Source organism: Pristiophorus japonicus, unplaced genomic scaffold (assembly GCF_044704955.1).
Source record: "Pristiophorus japonicus isolate sPriJap1 unplaced genomic scaffold, sPriJap1.hap1 HAP1_SCAFFOLD_117, whole genome shotgun sequence".
NCBI lineage: Eukaryota > Metazoa > Chordata > Chondrichthyes > Pristiophoridae > Pristiophorus > Pristiophorus japonicus.
The window spans coordinates 1450739-1474364 of NW_027250831.1; positions in this window are offsets into that span (position 1 = coordinate 1450739).

Here is a 23626-nt window from a genome sequence, read left to right on the forward strand (position 1 = left end):
ACCTCATTCCACACATCATTCCACACATCATTCCACACGTCATTCCACACATCATTCCACACATCATTCCACAAATCATTCCACACATCATTCCACGCATCATTCCACACATTATTCCACCCGTCATTCTGCACATCATTCCACACATCATTCCAAATCTCATTCTACACATCATTCCACCCACCATTCCAAAAATCATTCCACACATTATTCCACACATCAGTCCACACATCTTTCCACACATCATTCCACCCACCATTCCACACAGCATTCGTCACATCACTGTACACATCATTCCAAACATCATTCCACACAACATTCCACACATCATTTCACACATCAGTCCTCACCTCATTCTACACATCATTCCAAACCTCATTCCACACATTATTCCACACATCAATCCACACGTCATTCCACAAATCATTCCACACGTCATTCCACACATCATTCCACAAATCATTCCACACATCGTTCCACAAATCATTTAAAACATCATTCCAATCTTCATTCCACACATTATTCCATACACCATTCCAAACATCATTCCACACATCATTCCACGCAACATTCCACACAACATTCCACCCGTCATTCTCCTCATCATTCCACACATCATTCCACACGTCATTCCGCACATCATTCCACAAATCATTCCAAACATCATTCCACACATTATTCCAGATCTCATTCCATACATCATTCCACACATCATTCCAAACCTCATTCCACACATTATTCCAAACCTCATACCACACATCATTCCTCACCTCATTCCAAACCTCATTCCACACATCATTCCACACATCATTCCACACGTCATTCCACACATCATTCCACATATCATTCCACAAATCATTCCACACATCATTCCACGTATCATTTAACACATCATTCCACACATCATTCCACGCATCATTCCACACATTATTCCACCCGTCATTCTGCACATCATTCCACACATCATTCAAGACATCATTCCACACATCATTCCAAACCTCATTCTACACATCATTCCACCCACCATTCCAAAAATCATTCCACACATTATTCCACACATCAGTCCACACATCTTTCCACACATCATTCCACCCACCATTCCACACAGCATTCGTCACATCACTGTACACATCATTCCAAACATCATTCCACACAACGTTCCAAACATCATTTCACACATCAGTCCTCACCTCATTCTACACATCATTCCAAACCTCATTCCACACATCATTCCACACATCAATCCACACGTCATTCCACACATCATTCCACACGTCATTCCACACATAATTCCACAAATCATTCCACACATCGTTCCACATATCATTTAACACATCATTCCACACTTCATTCCACACATTATTCCATACATCATTCCAAACATCATTCCACACATCATTCCAAACATCATTCCATACATCGTTCCAAACCTCATTCCATACATTATTCGACACAACATTCCACACATCATTTCACACATCATTCCAAACCTCATTCTACACATCATTCCTCAAATCATTCCACACATGATTCCATACATCATTCGACAAATCATTCCACACATCATTCCACACATCATTCCACACCTCATTCTACACATCATTCCACGCATCATTCCACAAATTATTCCACTCATCATTCCACACCTCATTCTATACATCATTCTATACATCATTCCAAATCTCATTCCACACAACATTCCACACTTCATTCCAAACATCATTTCACACATCATTCGACATATCATTCCACACCTCATTCTACACATCATTCCACACATATTTCCACACATGATTCCACACCTCATTCCACAATTCATTCTACACAAATCGTTGCACCCATCATTCCACACCTCATTCAACACATAAATCTACACATCATTCCAAACCTCATTCCACACATCATTCCACACATCATTCCACACATCATTCCACACATCATTCCAAACATCATTTCACACATCAGTCCTCACCTCATTCTACACATCATTCCAAACCTCATTCCACACATCATTCCACACATCAATCCACACGTCATTCCACACATCATTCCACACGTCATTCCACACATAATTCCACAAATTATTCCACACATCGTTCCACATATCATTTAACACATCATTCCACACTTCATTCCACACATTATTCCATACATCATTCCAAACATCATTCCACACATCATTCCAAACATCATTCCATACATCGTTCCAAACCTCATTCCATACATTATTCGACACAACATTCCACACATCATTTCACACATCATTCCAAACCTCATTCTACACATCATTCCTCAAATCATTCCACACATGATTCCATACATCATTCGACAAATCATTCCACACATCATTCCACACATCATTCCACACCTCATTCTACACATCATTCCACGCATCATTCCACAAATTATTCCACTCATCATTCCACACCTCATTCTATACATCATTCTATACATCATTCCAAATCTCATTCCACACAACATTCCACACTTCATTCCAAACATCATTTCACACATCATTCGACATATCATTCCACACCTCATTCTACACATCATTCCACACATATTTCCACACATGATTCCACACCTCATTCCACAATTCATTCTACACAAATCGTTGCACCCATCATTCCACACCTCATTCAACACATAAATCTACACATCATTCCAAACCTCATTCCACACATCATTCCACACATCATTCCAAACATCATTCCACACATTATTCCAGATCTCATTCCATACATCATTCCACACATCATTCCAAACCTCATTCCACACATTATTCCAAACCTCATACCACACATCATTCCTCACCTCATTCCAAACCTCATTCCACACATCATTCCACACATCATTCCACACGTCATTCCACACATCATTCCACATATCATTCCACAAATCATTCCACACATCATTCCACGTATCATTTAACACATCATTCCACACATCATTCCACGCATCATTCCACACATTATTCCACCCGTCATTCTGCACATCATTCCACACATCATTCAAGACATCATTCCACACATCTTTCCAAACCTCATTCTACACATCATTCCACCCACCATTCCAAAAATCATTCCACACATTATTCCACACATCAGTCCACACATCTTTCCACACATCATTCCACAAATCATTCCACCCAACATTCAACACATCATTCCACACATCAGTCCACACATCAATCCACACATCATTCCACCCACCATTCCACACAGCATTCGACACATCATTCCACACATCATTCCAAACATCATTCCACACAACATTCCACACATCATTCCACTCATCATTCCACACATCATTCCAGACATCACTCACACCTCATTCCACACATCATTCCAGACGTCATTGCACGGATCATTCCACACTCCATCACACACATCATTTCAAACATCATTCCACACCTCATTCCACACATCATTCCAAACCTCATTTCACACATAATTCCACACATCATTCCACACGTCATTCCACACATGATTTCACATATCTTTCCACAAATCAATCCACGTATCATTGAACACATCATTCCACACATCATTCCACGCATCATTCCACAACACATTCCGTCCGTCATTCTACACAGCATTCCACACATCATTCCAAACATCATTCCACACATCATTCCAAACCTCTTTCCAAACATCATTTCTCACATCATTCGACACATCATTCCATACATCATTCCACACATCATTCCAAACCTCATACCACATATTACTCCAAATTTCATACCACACATCATTCCTCACCTCATTTCACACATCATTCCACACATCATTCCACACGTCATTCCACACATCATTCCACAAATCATTCCACACATCATTCCACGTATCATTTAACACATCATTCCACACATCATTGCAAGCATCATTCCACACATCATTCCACCGGTCATTCTACATATCATTCCACACATCATTCCAAACATCATTCCACACATCATTCCAAACCTCATTCCACACATTGTTCCACACAACATTCCAAACATCAGTCCACACAGCATTCCACACCTCATTCCACCCACCATTCCACACAGAATTCGACGCATCATTGCACACATCATTCCAAACATCATTCCAAACAACATTCCACACATCATTCCAGACATCATTCACAGCTCATTACACACTTCATTCCAGACATCATTCCACGGATCATTCCACACAACATCCCACACCTAATTCCACACCTCATTCTAAACATGATTCCACACATCAGACCACACATCATTTCACTCATCATTTCACACATAATTCCACACGTCATTCCACACATCATTCCACAAATCATTCCAAACATCATTCCACACATTACTCCAGATCTCATTCCACACATCATTCCACACACCTTTCCAAACATCATTTCACACATCATTGGACACATCATTCCATATATCATTCCACACTTCATTCCAAACATCATTCCACACATTATTCCAAACCTCATTCCAAACCTCATTCCACACATCATTCCACACATCATTCCACACGTCATTCCACACATCATTCCACACATCATTCCACAAATCATTCCACACATCATTCCACGCATCATTCCACACATTATTCCACCCGTCATTCTGCACATCATTCCACACATCATTCCAAATCTCATTCTACACATCATTCCACCCACCATTCCAAAAAGCATTCCAGACATTATTCCACACATCAGTCCACACATCTTTCCACACATCATTCCACCCACCATTCCACACAGCATTCGTCACATCACTGTACACATCATTCCAAACATCATTCCACACAACATTCCACACATCATTTCACACATCAGTCCTCACCTCATTCTACACATCATTCCAAACCTCATTCCACACATTATTCCACACATCAATCCACACGTCATTCCACAAATCATTCCACAAATCATTCCACACATCGTTCCACAAATCATTTAAAACATCATTCCACACTTCATTCCACACATTATTCCATACATCATTCCAAACATCATTCCACACATCATTCCACGCAACATTCCCCACAACATTCCACCCGTCATTCTCCTCTTCATTCCACACATCATTCCACAAGTCATTCCGCACATCATTCCACAAATCATTCCAAACATCATTCCACACATTATTCCAGATCTCATTCCATACATCATTCCATACATCATTCCAAACATCATTCCACACATCATTCCAAACATCATTCCATACATCGTTCCAAACCTCATTCCATACATTATTCCACACAACATTCCACACATCATTTCACACATCATTCCACACCTCATTCTACACATCATTCCTCAAATCATTCCACACATGATTCCATACATCATTCGACAAATCATTCCACACATCATTCCACACATCATTCCACACCTCATTCTACACATCATTCCACGCATCATTCCACACATTATTCCACCCATCATTCCACACCTCATTCTATACATCATTCTATACATCATTCCAAATCTCATTCCACACAACATTCCACACTTCATTCCAAACATCATTTCACACATCATTCGACATATCATTCCACACCTCATTCTACACATCATTCCACACATATTTCCACACATGATTCCACACCTCATTCCACAATTCATTCTACACAAATCGTTGCACCCATCATTCCACACCTCATTCAACACATAAATCTACACATCATTCCAAACCTCATTCCACACATCATTCCACACATCATTCCAAACATCATTCCACACATTATTCCAGATCTCATTACATACATCATTCCACACATCATTCCAAACCTCATTCCACACATTATTCCAAACCTCATACCACACATCATTCCTCACCTCATTCCAAACCTCATTCCACACATCATTCCACACATCATTCCACACGTCATTCCACACATCATTCCACATATCATTCCACAAATCATTCCACACATCATTCCACGTATCATTTAACACATCATTCCACACATCATTCCACGCATCATTCCACACATTATTCCACCCGTCATTCTGCACATCATTCCACACATCATTCAAGACATCATTCCACACATCATTCCAAACCTCATTCTTCACATCATTCCACCCACCATTCCAAAAATCATTCCACACATTATTCCACACATCAGTCCACACATCCTTCCACACATCATTCCACCCACCATTCCACACAGCATTCGTCACATCACTGTACACATCATTCCAAACATCATTCCACACAACATTCCACACATCATTTCACACATCAGTCCTCACCTCATTCTACACATCATTCCAAACCTCATTCCACACATCATTCCACACATCAATCCACACGTCATTCCACACATCATTCCACACGTCATTCCACACATCATTCCACAAATCATTCCACACATCGTTCCACATATCATTTAACACATCATTCCACACTTCATTCCACACATTATTCCATACATCATTCCAAACATCATTCCACACATCATTCCACGCAACATTCCACACAACATTCCACCCGTCATTCTCCTCATCATTCCACACATCATTCCAAACATCATTCCAAACATCATTCCACAAATCATTCCACACATCATTCCACTAATCATTCCAAATCTCATTCCACACATCATTCCAAACATCATTCCATACATCGTTCCAAACCTCATTCCATACATTATTCCACACAACATTCCACACATCATTTCACACATCATTCCACACCTCATTCTACACATCATTCCTCAAATCATTCCACACATGATTCCATACATCATTCGACAAATCATTCCACACATCATTCCACACATCATTCCACACCTCATTCTACACATCATTCCACGCATCATTCCACACATTATTCCACCCATCATTCCACACCTCATTCTATACATCATTCTATACATCATTCCAAATCTCATTCCACACAACATTCCACACTTCATTCCAAACATCATTTCACACATCATTCGACATATCATTCCACACCTCATTCTACACATCATTCCACACATATTTCCACACATGATTCCACACCTCATTCCACAATTCATTCTGCACAAATCGTTGCACCCATCATTCCACACCTCATTCAACAGATAATTCTACACATCATTCCAAACCTCATTCGACACATCATTCCAAACATCATTCCAAACATTATTTCATACATCATTCCTCACCTCATTCCACACATCATTCCCAACCTCATTCCACACATTATTCCACACATTATTCCACACGTCATTCCACACATCATTCCACAAATCATTCCACACTTCATTCCACGTATCATTCAACACACCATTCCACACATCATTCCACACATCATTCCATACATCATTCCAAACATCATTCCACACATCATTCCACGCATCATTCCACACATCATTCCACCCGTCATTCTAAACTTCATTCCACACATCATTCCAAACTTCATTCCACACATCATTCCACCCTTCATTCCAAATCTCATTCCACACATCATTCCAAACATCATTGCATACATCGTTCCAAACCTCATTCCATACATTATTCCACACAACATTCCACACATCATTCCATACATCATTCCACACATCATTCTACACTTTATTCCACACATCATTCCACACAACCTTCCACACCTCATTCTACACATCATTCCACACATCATTCCACACATTATTCCACCCATCATTCTACACCTCATTCTACACATCATTCCAAACCTCATTCCACACATCATTCCACACTTCATTCCAAACATCATTTCACACGTCATTCGACACATCATTCCATACATATTTCGACACTTTATTCCAAACGTCATTCCACACATTATTCCAAACCTCATATCACACATCATTCCTCACTTCATTCCACTCATCATTCCAAACCTCATTGCACACATCATTCCACACATCATTCCACACGTCATTCCACACATCATTCCACAAATCATTCCACACATCATTCCACGTATCATTTAACACATCATTCCACACATCATTGCAAGCATCATTCCACACATCATTCCACCGGTCATTCTACACATCATTCCACACATCATTTCAAACATCATTCCACACATCATTCCAAACCTCATTCCACACATTATTCCACACAACATTCCAAACTTCAGTCCACACAGCATTCCACACATCATTCCACCCACCATTCAACACAGAATTCGACGCATCATTGCACACATCATTCCAAACATCATTCCAAACAACATTCCACACATCATTCCACACTTCATTCCACACATCATTCCAGACATCATTCACAGCTCATTACACACATCATTCAGACATCATTCCACGGATCATTCCACAAAACATCCCACACCTAATTCCACACCTCATTCTAAACATGATTCCACACATCAGTCCACACATCATTTCACTCATCATTTCACACATAATTCCACACGTCATTCCACACATCATTCCACAAATCATTCCAAACATCATTCCACACATTATTCCAGATCTCATTCCAAACATCATTCCACACATCATTCCAAACATCATTTCACACATCATTGGACACAAAATTCCATACATCATTCCACACATCATTCCAAACCTCATTCCACACATTATTCCAAACCTCATACCACACATCATTCCTCAGCTCATTCCAAACCTCATTCCACACATCATTCCACACATTATTCCACACGTCATTCCACACATCATTCCACACATCATTCCACAAATCATTCCACACATCATTCCAAGTATCATTTAACACATCATTCCACACATCATTCCACGCATCATTCCACACATTATTCCACCCGTCATTCTGCACATCATTCCACACATCATTCCAAACACCATTCCACACATCATTCCAAACCTCATTCCACACATTCTTCCACACATCATTCAAGACATCATTCCACACATCATTCCAAACCTCATTCTACACATCATTCCACCCACCATTCCAAAAATCATTCCACACATTATTCCACACATCAGTCCACACATCTTTCCACACATCATTCCACCCACCATTCCACACAGCATTCGTCACATCACGGTACACATCATTCCAAACATCATTCCACACAACATTCCACACATCATTTCACACATCAGTGCTCACCTCATTCTACACATCATTCCAAACCTCATTCCACACATCATTCCACACATCAATCCACACGTCATTCCACACATCATTCCACACGTCATTCCACACATCATTCCACAAATCATTCCACACATCGTTCCACATATCATTTAACACATCATTCCACACTTCATTCCACACATTATTCCATACATCATTCCAAACATCATTCCACACATCATTCCACGCAACATTCCACAAAACATTCCACCCGTCATTCTCCTCATCATTCCACACATCATTCCAAACATCATTCCAAAAATCATTCCACAAATCATTCCACACATCATTCCACTCATCATTCCAAATCTCATTCCAAACATCATTCCAAACATCATTCCATACATCGTTCCAAACCTCATTCCATACATTATTCCACACAACATTCCACACATCATTTCACACATCTTTCCACACATCATTCTACACATCATTCCTCCAATCATTCCACACATGATTCCATACATCATTCGACAAATCATTCCACACATCATTCCACACATCATTCCACACCTCATTCTACACATCATTCCACGCATCATTCCACACATTATTCCACCCATCATTCCACACCTCATTCTATACATCATTCTATACATCATTCCAAATCTCATTCCACACAACATTCCACACTTCATTCCAAACATCATTTCACACATCATTCGACATATCATTCCACACCTCATTCTACACATCATTCCACACATATTTCCACACATGATTCCACACCTCATTCCACAATTCATTCTACACAAATCGTTGCACCCATCATTCCACACCTCATTCAACACATAAATCTACACATCTTTCCAAACCTCATTCCACACATCATTCCACACATCATTCCAAACATTATTTCATACATCATTCCTCACCTCATTCCACACATCATTCCAAACCTCATTCCACACATTATTCCACACATTATTCCACACGTCATTCCACACATCATTCCACAAATCATTCCACACTTCATTCCACGTATCATTCAACACACCATTCCACACATCATTCCACACATCATTCCATACATCATTCCAAACATCATTCCACACATCATTCCACGCATCATTCCACACATCATTTCACCCGTCATTCTAAACGTCATTCCACACATCATTCCAAATATCATTCCACACATCATTCCACTCATCATTCCAAATCTCATTCCACACATCATTCCAAACATCATTGCATACATCGTTCCAAACCTCATTCCATACATTATTCCACACAACATTCCACAAATCATTCCACACATCATTCCACACATCATTCTACACTTTATTCCACACATCATTCCACACATGATTCCACATATCATTCCACAAATCATTCCACACATCATTCCACACATCCTTCCACACCTCATTCTACACATCATTCCACACATCATTCCACACATTATTCCACCCATCATTCCACACCTCATTCTACACATCATTCCAAACCTCATTCCACACATCATTCCACACTTCATTCCAAACATCATTTCACACGTCATTCGACACATCATTCCATACATCTTTCGACACATCATTCCAAACGTCATTCCATACATTATTCCAAACCTCATATCACACATCATTCCTCAGCTCATTCCACTCATCATTCAAAACCTCATTGCACACATCATTCCACAAATCATTCCACACGTCATTCCACACATCATTCAACAAATCATTCGACACATAATTCCACGTATCATTTAACACATCATTCCACACATTATTCCACGCATCATTCCACATATCATTCCACCCGTCATTCTACACATCATTCCACACATCATTCTAAACGTCATTCCACACATCATTCCAAACGTCATTCCACACATTATTCCACACAACATTCCAGACATCATTCCACACATCAGTCCAAACATCATTCCACACATCATTCCACCCACCATTCCACACAGCATTCGACACATCATTGCACACATCATTCCGCACATCATTCCACGCATCATTCCACAACTCATTCTACCCGTCATTCCACACATCATTCCAGACATCATCCACACCTCATTCCACACATCATTCCACACATTATTCCACGCATCATTCCACACATCATTCCACCCGTCATTCTACACATCATTCCACACATCATTCCAAACATCATTCCACACATCATTCCAAACCTCATTCGACACATTATTCCACACAACATTCCAAACAACATTCCACACATCATTCCACACATCATTCCACACATCATTCCACACCTCATTCTACAAATCATTCCTCACATGATTTCACACATCATTTCACACCTCATTTCACACCTCATTCCACACATCATTCCACAGCACATTCCACACCTCATTCCACACCTCATTCTACACATCATTCCAAACTTTATTCCACACATTATGCCACACACCATTCCACACATCATTCCACACTTCATTCTACACATCATTCTACACATCATTCCACACCTCATTCCACGCCTCATTACACGCATTATTCCACACATCATTCCGCACATCATCCCACCTATCATTCCACATATCATACCACACATCATTCCACACCTAATTCTACACATCATTCCTCACATCATTCCACACATCATTCCACACCTCATTCCACACATCATTCCACACATCATTCCACACATCATTCCACACATCCTTCCACACATCATTCCACCCATCATTCCTCACATCATTCCACACTTCATTCCACACCTCATTCCACACATCATTTCACACATTCTTCCACACATCATTCCACCCAACATTCCACATATCATTCCACAAATCATTCCACACACCATTCCACACATCCTTCCACACCTCATTCTACACATCATTCCACACATCATTCCACACATTATTCCACCCATCATTCCACACCTCATTCTACACATCATTCCAAACCTCATTCCACACATCATTGCACACTTCATTCCAAACATCATTTCACACGTCATTCGACACATCATTCCATACATCTTTCGACACATCATTCCAAACGTCATTCCACACATTATTCCAAACCTCATATCACACATCATTCCTCACCTCATTCCACTCATCATTCCAAACCTCATTGCACACATCATTCAACACATCATTCCACACGTCATTCCACACATCATTCCACAAATCATTCGACACATAATTCCACGTATCATTTAACACATCATTCCACACATTATTCCACGCATCATTCCTCAGATCATTCCACCCGTCATTCTACACATCATTCCACACATCATTCTAAACGTCATTCCACACATCATTCCAAACGTCATTCCACACATTATTCCACACAACATTCCAGACATCATTCCACACATCAGTCCAAACATCATTCCACACATCATTCCACCCACCATTCCACACATCATTCCAAACCTCATTCCACACATTATTCCACACAACATTCCAAACAACATTCCACACATCATTCCACACGTCATTCCACAAATCATTCCACACATCATTCCACACCTCATTCTAAAAATCATTCCTCACATGATTTCACACATATTCCACACCTCATTTCACACCTCATTTCACACATCATTCCACAGCATATTCCACACCTCAGTCCACACCTCATTCTACACATCATTCCAGACTTTATTCCACATATTATGCCACACACCATTCCACACATCATTCCACACATCATTCTACACATCATTCCACACCTCATTCCACGCCTCATTACACGCATTATTCCACACATCATTCCACACATCATCCCACCTATCATTCCACATATCATACAACACATCATTCCACACCTAATTCTACACATATTCCTCACATCATTCCACACTTCATTCCACACTTCATTCCACACATCTTTCCACACATCATTCCACACATCATTCCACACATCCTTCCACACAACATTCCACCCATCATTCCTCACATCATTCCACACTTCATTCCACACCTCATTCCACACATCATTTCACACATTCTTCCACACATCATTCCACCCAACATTCCACACCTCATTCTACACATCATTCCAAACATCATTCCAAACATCATTCCACACATCATTCCACGCATCATTCCACACCTCATTCCACACCTCATTTCACACATCATTCCACACCTCATTTCACACCTCATTCCACACATCATTCCCCACATCATTCCACACCTCATTCCACGCCACATTACACGCATCATTCCACACATCATTCCAGACTTTATTCCACACATCATTCCACACATCATTCCACACATCATTCCACACATCATTCCCCACATCATTCCACACCTCATTCCACGCCACATTACACGCATCATTCCACACATCATTCCACACATTATTCCACACATCATTCCACACATCATTCCACATATCATAACACACAACATTCCACACCTCATTTCACACATCATTCCACACATCATTCCACACCTAATTCTACACATATTCCACACATCATTCCACACTTCATTCCACACTTCATTCCACACATCATTCCACACATCATTCCACACATCATTCCACACATCCTTCCACACAACATTCCACCCATCATTCCTCACATCATTCCACACTTCATTCCACACCTCATTCCACACATCATTTCACACATTCTTCCACACATCATTCCACCCAACATTCCACACCTCATTCTACACATCATTCCACACATCATTCCAAACATCATTCCACACATCATTCCACGCATCATTCCACACCTCATTCCACACCTCATTTCACACATCATTCCACACCTCATTCTACATATCATTCCTCACATGATTTCACACATCATTCCACACCTCATTTCACACCTCATTCCACACATCATTCCCCACATCATTCCACACCTCATTCCACGCCACATTACACGCATCATTCCACACATCATTCCAGACTTTATTCCACACATCATTCCACACATCATTCCACACATCATTCCACACATCATTCCCCACATCATTCCACACCTCATTCCACGCCACATTACACGCATCATTCCACACATCATTCCACACATTATTCCACACATCATTCCACACATCATTCCACATATCATAACACACAACATTCCACACCTCATTTCACACATCATTCCAAACATCATTCCACACATCATTCAACACATCATTCCACCCGTCATTCTACACATCATTCCACACATCATTATAAACAACATTCCACACATCATTTCACACATCATTCCACCCGTCATTCTACACATCATTTCACACATCATTCCAAACATCATTCAACACATCATTTCACACATCATTCCACATTTCATTCAAAACCTCATTCCACACATCATTCCCCGCATCATTCCGCACATCATTCCACACATCATTCCTCGCATCATTCCACAACTCATTCTACCCGTCATTCCACACATCATTCCACACATCATTCTAAACATTATTCAACACATCATTCCAAACATCATTCTACACATCATTCCACACATCATTCTAAACATAATTCCACACATCATTCCACACATCATTCCACACATCATTCCATTCATCATTCCAAAGCTCATTCCACACAACATTCTAAACATCATTCCATACATCGTTCCAAACCTTATTCCATGCATTATTACACACATCATTCCACACATCACTCCACACATCATTCCATACCTCATTCTACACATCATTCCACACATCATTCCACACATGATTCCACACATCATTACACAAATCATTCCACACATCATTCCACACATCCTTCCACACCTCATTCTACACATCATTCCACACATCATTCCACACATTATTCCACCCATCATTCCACACCTCATTCTACACATCATTCCAAAGCTCATTCCAAACATCATTTGACACATCATTGGACACATCTGTCCATACATCATTCCACACATCATTCCACACAGCATACCACAAATCAATCCACACATCTTTCCACGTATTATTTAACACATCATTCCACACATCATTCCACGCATCATTCCACACATCGTTACACCCGTTATTCTACACATCATTCCACACATCATTCCACAAATCATTCCACACATCATTCCACGTATCATTTAACACATCATTTCACACATCATTCCACGCATCATTCTACACATCATTCCAGCCGTCATTCTACACATCATTCCACACATCATTCGAAACATCATTCTACACATCATTCCAAACCTCATTCTCACATCATTCCACACATCATTCCAAACATCATTTCACACATCATTGGACACATCATTCCATACATCATTCCACACATCATTCCAAACCTCATTCCACACATCATACCACACGTCATTCCACACATAATTCCACAAATCATTCCACACATCATTCCACGTATCATTTAACACATCATTCCACACATCATTCCACGCATCATTCCACACATCGTTACACCCGTTATTCTACACATCATTCCACACATCATTCCAAACATCATTCCACACATCATTCCAAACCTCATTCCACACATTATTCCAAACCTCATAACACACATCATTCCTCACCTCATTCCACACTTCATTCCAAACATCATTCCACACAACATTCCACACATCATTCCACACATCATTCCACACATCATTCCAGACATCATTCACACCTCATTCCACACATCATTCCAGACATCATTGCACGGATCATTCCACAAATCATCCCACACATCATTCCACACCTCATTCTAAACATCATTCCACACATCAGTCCACACATCATTCCACACAACATTCCACACATCATTCCACACATCATTCCACACATCATTCCACGTATCATTCCACACCTCATTCCACACCTCATTCCGCACATCATTCCACACATCTATCCACACCTCATTCCACACAACATTCCACACATCATTCCACACATCATTTTAAACCTCATTCCACAATTTATTCCACACATCAACCCACACAATCTTCCACGCATCATTACACGCATCATTACACGCATCATTCCGCACATCATTCCACACATCATTCCACACCTCATTCTACACATCATTCCACACCTCATTCCACACATCATTCAACACCACATTCCACACCTCATTCAACACATCATTCCACACCTCATTCCACACATCATTCAACACCTCATTCCACACATCATTCCAAACATATTTCCACACGGCATTCCACACCTCTTTCCACACAACATTCCACCCTTCATTCCAGACTTCATGCTACACATCATTCCACACATCATTCCAAACCGATTTTCTCTCATCATTCCACACATCATTCCACACAACATTCCAAACCTCTTCCACACATCATTCCACACATCATTCCAAACCTCATTCCACACATAATGCCAATACTCATTCCGCACACCATTCCACACCTCTTTCCACACATCATTCCACACATCATTCCAAACCTCATTCCACACATAATGCCAATACTCATTCCACACATCATTCCAAACATCATTCCACATATCATTCCACACATCATTCAAAAACTCATTCCACACATCATTCCCCGCATCATTCCACACATCATTCCATACATCATTCCACACATCATTCCACGCATCATTCCACAACTCATCCTACCCGTCATTCCACACATCATTCCACAAATCATTCCAAACATCATTCAACACATCATTCCATCCAACATTCCAAACATCATTCCACACCACATTCCATACATCATTCCACAGATCATTCCACACATCATTCCACCCACCATTCCACACCTCATTCTACACATCATTCCACACATCATTCCAAACATCATTCCTCACATCATTCCAAACATCATTCCATGCATCATTCCACACCTCCTTCCACAACTCACTCCACACATAATTCCACACATCATTCCACACCTCATTCAACATATCATTCCACACATCATTCCAAACCTAATTCTACACATCATTCCACGCATCATTCCACACTTCATTCCACACCTCATGCCACACATCATTCCACACAGCATTCCACACATCATTCCACACATCATTCCACACGTCATTCCACCCATCATTCCTCACATCATTCCTCACATCATTCCAAACATCATTCTACACATCATTCCGCACATCATTACAAACAACATTCCACACATCATTCCACACGTCATTCCACACATCATTCCAGACATCATTCCAAACATTATTCCACGCATCATTCCACACCTCATTCCACATCTCATTTCACACATCATTCCACGCCTCATTCTACACATCATTCCTCGTATCATTTCACACATCATTCCACACCTCATTTCACACCTCATTCCACACATCATTCCACACCTCATTCCACGTATCATTTAAAACATCATTCCACACATCATTCTACACATTATTCCACACATCATTCTAAATATAATTCCACACATCATTCCACACATCATTCCACACATCATTCCATTCATCATTCCAAAGCTCATTCTACACAACATTCTAAACATCATTCCATACATCGTTCCAAACCTTATTCCATGCATTATTACACACATCATTCCACACATCACTCCACACATCATTCCATACCTCATTCTACACATCATTCCACACATCATTCCACACATGATTCCACACATCATTACACAAATCATTCCACACATCATTCCACTCATCATTCCACACCACATTCTACACATCATTCTACACATCATTCCACACATCATTCCATACATCATTCCAAACCTCATTACACACATCATTCAACACATCATTCCAAACATCATTTGACACATCATTGGACACATCAGTCCATACATCATTCCACACATCATTCCACACAGCATACCACAAATCATTCCACACATCTTTCCACGTATTATTTAACACATCATTCCACACATCATTCCACGCATCATTCCACACATCGTTACACCCGTTATTCTACACATCATTCCACACATCATTCCACAAATCATTCCACACATCATTCCACGTATCATTTAACACATCATTCCACACATCATTCCACGCATCATTCTACACATCATTCCAGCCGTCATTCTACACATCATTCCACACATCATTCGAAACATCATTCTACACATCATTCCAAACCTCATTCTCACATCATTCCACACATAATTCCAAACATCATTTCACACATCATTGGACACATCATTCCATACATCATTCCACACATCATTCCAAACCTCATTCCACACATCATACCACACGTCATTCCACACATAATTCCACAAATCATTCCACACATCATTCCAAGTATCATTTAACACATCATTCCACACATCATTCCACGCATCATTCCACACATCGTTACACCCGTTATTCTACACATCATTCCACACATCATTCCAAACATCATTCCACACATCATTCCAAACCTCATTCCACACATTATTCCAAACCTCATAACACACATCATTCCTCACCTCATTCCACACTTCATTCCAAACATCATTCCAGACATCATTCACACCTCATTCCACACATCATTCCAGACATCATTGCACGGATCATTCCACAAATCATCCCACACATCATTCCACACCTCATTCTAAACATCATTCCACACATCAGTCCACACATCATTCCACACAACATTCCACACATCATTCCACACATCATTCCACACATCATTCCACGTATCATTCCACACCTCATTCCACACCTCATTCCGCACATCATTCCACACATCTATCCACACCTCATTCCACACAACATTCCACACATCATTCCACACATCATTTTAAACCTCATTCCACAATTTATTCCACACATCAACCCACACAATCTTCCACGCATCATTACACGCATCATTACACGCATCATTCCGCACATCATTCCACACATCATTCCACACATCATTCAACACCACATTCCACACCTCATTCCACACTTCATTCCAAACATCATTCCACACAACATTCCACACATCATTCCACACATCATTCCACACATCATTCCAGACATCATTCACACCTCATTCCACACATCATTCCAGACATCATTGCACGGATCATTCCATACATCATCCCACACATCATTCCACACCTCATTCTAAACATCATTCCATACATCAGTCCACACATCATTCCACACAACATTCCACACATCATTCCACACATCATTCCACACATCATTCCACGTATCATTCCACACCTCATTCCACACCTCATTCCGCACATCATTCCACACATCTATCCACACCTCATTCCACACAACATTCCACACATCATTCCACACATCATTTTAAACCTCATTCCACAATTTATTCCACACATCAACCCACACAATCTTCCACGCATCATTACACGCATCATTACAAGCATCATTCCGCACATCATTCCACACATCATTCCACACCTGATTCTACACATCATTCCACACCTCATTCCACACATCATTCAACACCTCATTCCACACCTCATTCAACACATCATTCCACACCTCATTCCACACATCATTCAACACCTCATTCCACACATCATTCCAAACATATTTCCACACGTCATTCCACACCTCTTTCCACAGATCATTCCACCCTTCATTCCAGACTTCATGCTACACATCCTTCCACACATCATTCCAAACCGATATTCTCACATCATTCCACACATCATTCCACACAACATTCCAAACCTCATCCACACATCATTCCACACATCATTCCAAACCTCATTCCACACATAATGCCAATACTCATTCCGCACACCATTCCACACCTCTTTCCACACATCATTCCACACATCATTCCAAACCTCATTCCACACATAATGCCAATACTCATTCCACACATCATTCCAAACATCATTCCACATATCATTCCACACATCATTCAAAACCTCATTCCACACATCATTCCCCGCATCATTCCACACATCATTCCATACATCATTCCACATATCATTCCACGCATCATTCCACAACTCATTCTACCCGTGATTCCACACATCATTCCACAAATCATTCCAAACATCATTCAACACATCATTCCATACAACATTCCAAACATCATTCCACACCACATTCCATACATCATTCCACAGATCATTCCACACATCATTCCACCCACCATTCCACACCTCATTCTACACATCATTCCACACATCATTCCAAACATCATTTCTCACATCATTCCAAACATCATTCCATTCATCATTCCACACCTCCTTCCACAACTCACTCCACACATAATTCCACACATCATTCCACACCTCATTCAACATATCATTCCACACATCATTCCAAACCTAATTCTACACACCATTCCACGCATCATTCCACACATCATTCCACACCTCATGCCACACAACATTCCACACATCATTCCACACATCATTCCACACGTCATTCCACCCATCATTCCTCACATCATTCCTCACATCATTCCACACATCATTCTACACATCATTCCGCACATCATTCCAAACAACATTCCACACATCATTCCACCCGTCATTCCACACATCATTCCAGACATCATTCCAAACATTATTCCACGCATCATTCCACACCTCATTCCACATCTCATTTCACACATCATTCCACGCCTCATTCTACACATCATTCCTCGTATCATTTCACACATCATTCCACACCTCATTTCACACCTCATTCCACACATCATTCCACACCTCATTCCACGTATCATTTAACACATCATTCCACACATCATTCCACACATCATTCCACACATCATTCCACACATCATTCCACACATCATTCCACATATCATTCCACACCTCATTTTAAATCTCATTCCACAATTTATTCCACACTTCAATTCACACAACATTTCACGCATCATTATACGCATCATTTCACGCATCATTCCACACATCATTCCACACATCATTCCACACATCATTCCACACATTATTCCACATATCATTCCACACCTCATTTTAAATCCCATTCCACAATTTATTCCACACTTCAATTCACACAACCTTCCACACATCATTCCACACATCATTCCTCACATCATTCCACACATCATTCTACACATCATTCCGCACATCGTTTCACACATCATTCCACACCTCATTTCACAACTCATTCCACACATCATTCCACAGCACATTCCACACCTCATTCCACTCATCATTCCACACATCATTCCACACATCATTCCACACATCATTCCACACATCATTCCACACCTCATTCTACACATCATACCACACATCATTCCAAACCTATTTTCACACATCATTCCACACCTCATTCCACACAACATTCCACCCATCATTCCTCACATCATTCCACACTTCATTCCACCCCTCATTCCACACATCATTTCACACATCCTTCCACACGTCATTCCACCCAGCATTCCACACCTCATTCTACACATCATTCCACACATCATTCCAAACTTCATTCCACACATCATTCCACGCATCATTCCACACCTCATTCCACACCTCATTTCACACGTCATTCCACACCTTATTCTACACATCATTGCTCACATGATTTCACACATCATTCCACACCTCATTTCACACCTCATTCCATACATCATTCCACAGCACATTCCACACCGCATTCCACACCTCATTCTACACAACATTCCAGACTTTATTCCACACATCATTCCACACATCATTCCACACATCATTCCACACCTCATTCAACGCCTCATTACACGCATCATTCCACACATCATTCCACACATCATCCCACCTATCATTCAACATATCATACCACACATCATTCCACACCTCATTTCACATATCATCCCAAACATCATTCCACACATCATTCGGCACATCATTCCACAACTCATTCCAAACATCATTCCACCCATCATTTCACACATCATTCCACACATCATTGAACACATCATTCCACACATCAATCCGCACACCATTCCACACCTATTTCCACACTTCATTCCACACATCATACCACACATCATTCCAAACATCATTGTACAACACATTCCACAACTCATTCCACACCTCATTTCATACCATATTGCACAAATCATTCCACACGTCATTTCACACATCGTTCCACACATCATTCCACACATCATTCCACTAGTCATTGCACACAATATTCCACACATAATTCCAAACATCATTCCACAGCACATTCCACAACTAATTCCACGCCTCATTCTACACATCATTCCAGACTTCATTCCAAACACCATTCCCAACTCATTCCACAACTCATTCCTTACCTCATTTCATACCATATTGCACAACTCATTCCACACGTCATTTCACACATCATTCCACACATCATTCCAGACAACATTCCACACATCATTACAAACCTCATTCCAAACCTCATTCCTCACATCATTCCACACAACATTCCACATATATTTCCACACCTCATTCCACACATCATTCCACACATCATTCCACACATCATTACAAACCTCATTCTACAAATCATTCCACACATCATTCCAAACATCATTCCACACATCATTCCACTCATCATTCCACACATCATTCCAGACATCATTCCACACCTCATTGCACACATCATTGCACACATCATTCCACACATCATTCCACACCACATTCCACATCTTATTCCAAAAATCATTATACACATCAATCCACACATCATTCCACACATCATTCCACACATCATTCCAAACCTCATTCCACACATTATTCCAAACCTTATTAGACATAATCATTCCATACCTCATTCCAAACTTCATTCCACACATCATTCCACACATCATTCCACACATCATTCCAAACGTCATTCCACATATCATTCCACACAACATTCCACACATCTTTCCACACATCATTCCACAACTCATTCCACAACTCATTCCACACGTCATTTCACACTTCATTCCACACATCATTCCACACATCATTCCACACATCATTCCAAACGTCATTCCACATATCATTCCACACAACATTCCACACATCATTCCACACATCATTCCAAATATCATTCCACAAATCATTCCACACATCATTCCACACAACATTCCACACATCATTCCACACATCATTCCAAATATAATTCCACACATCATTACTCACATCATCCCACACCTCATTCCATACCTCACTCTTGACATCATTCCACAATTCATTCCACACATCAATCCACATATCATTCCACGCATCATTCCACGCACCATTCCACACATCATTCCACACATCATTCCACACATCATTCCACGCTCCATTCCACACATCATTCCACACATCATTCCACGCATGATTTCACACATCATTCGACACATCATTCCACACATCATTCCACACATCATTCCACACCGCATTCCACACCTCATTCCATACATCATTCCACACACCATTCCACACATCATTCCACACATCATTGCACACGTCTTTCGACACATCATTCCACACACCATTCCACACACCATTCCACACATCATTCCACACTCATTCCACACTTCAGTCCATACATCATTCCACACATCATTCCACCCACCATTCCATACCTCATTCTACACATCATTCCACACATCATACGAAACATCATTCCACACATCATTCCACACGTCATTCCACATATCATTTCACATAATCATTCCACACATCATTCCACACATCATTCCAGACATAATTTGACACATCATTCCAAACCAAATTCCACACATTATTACAAACC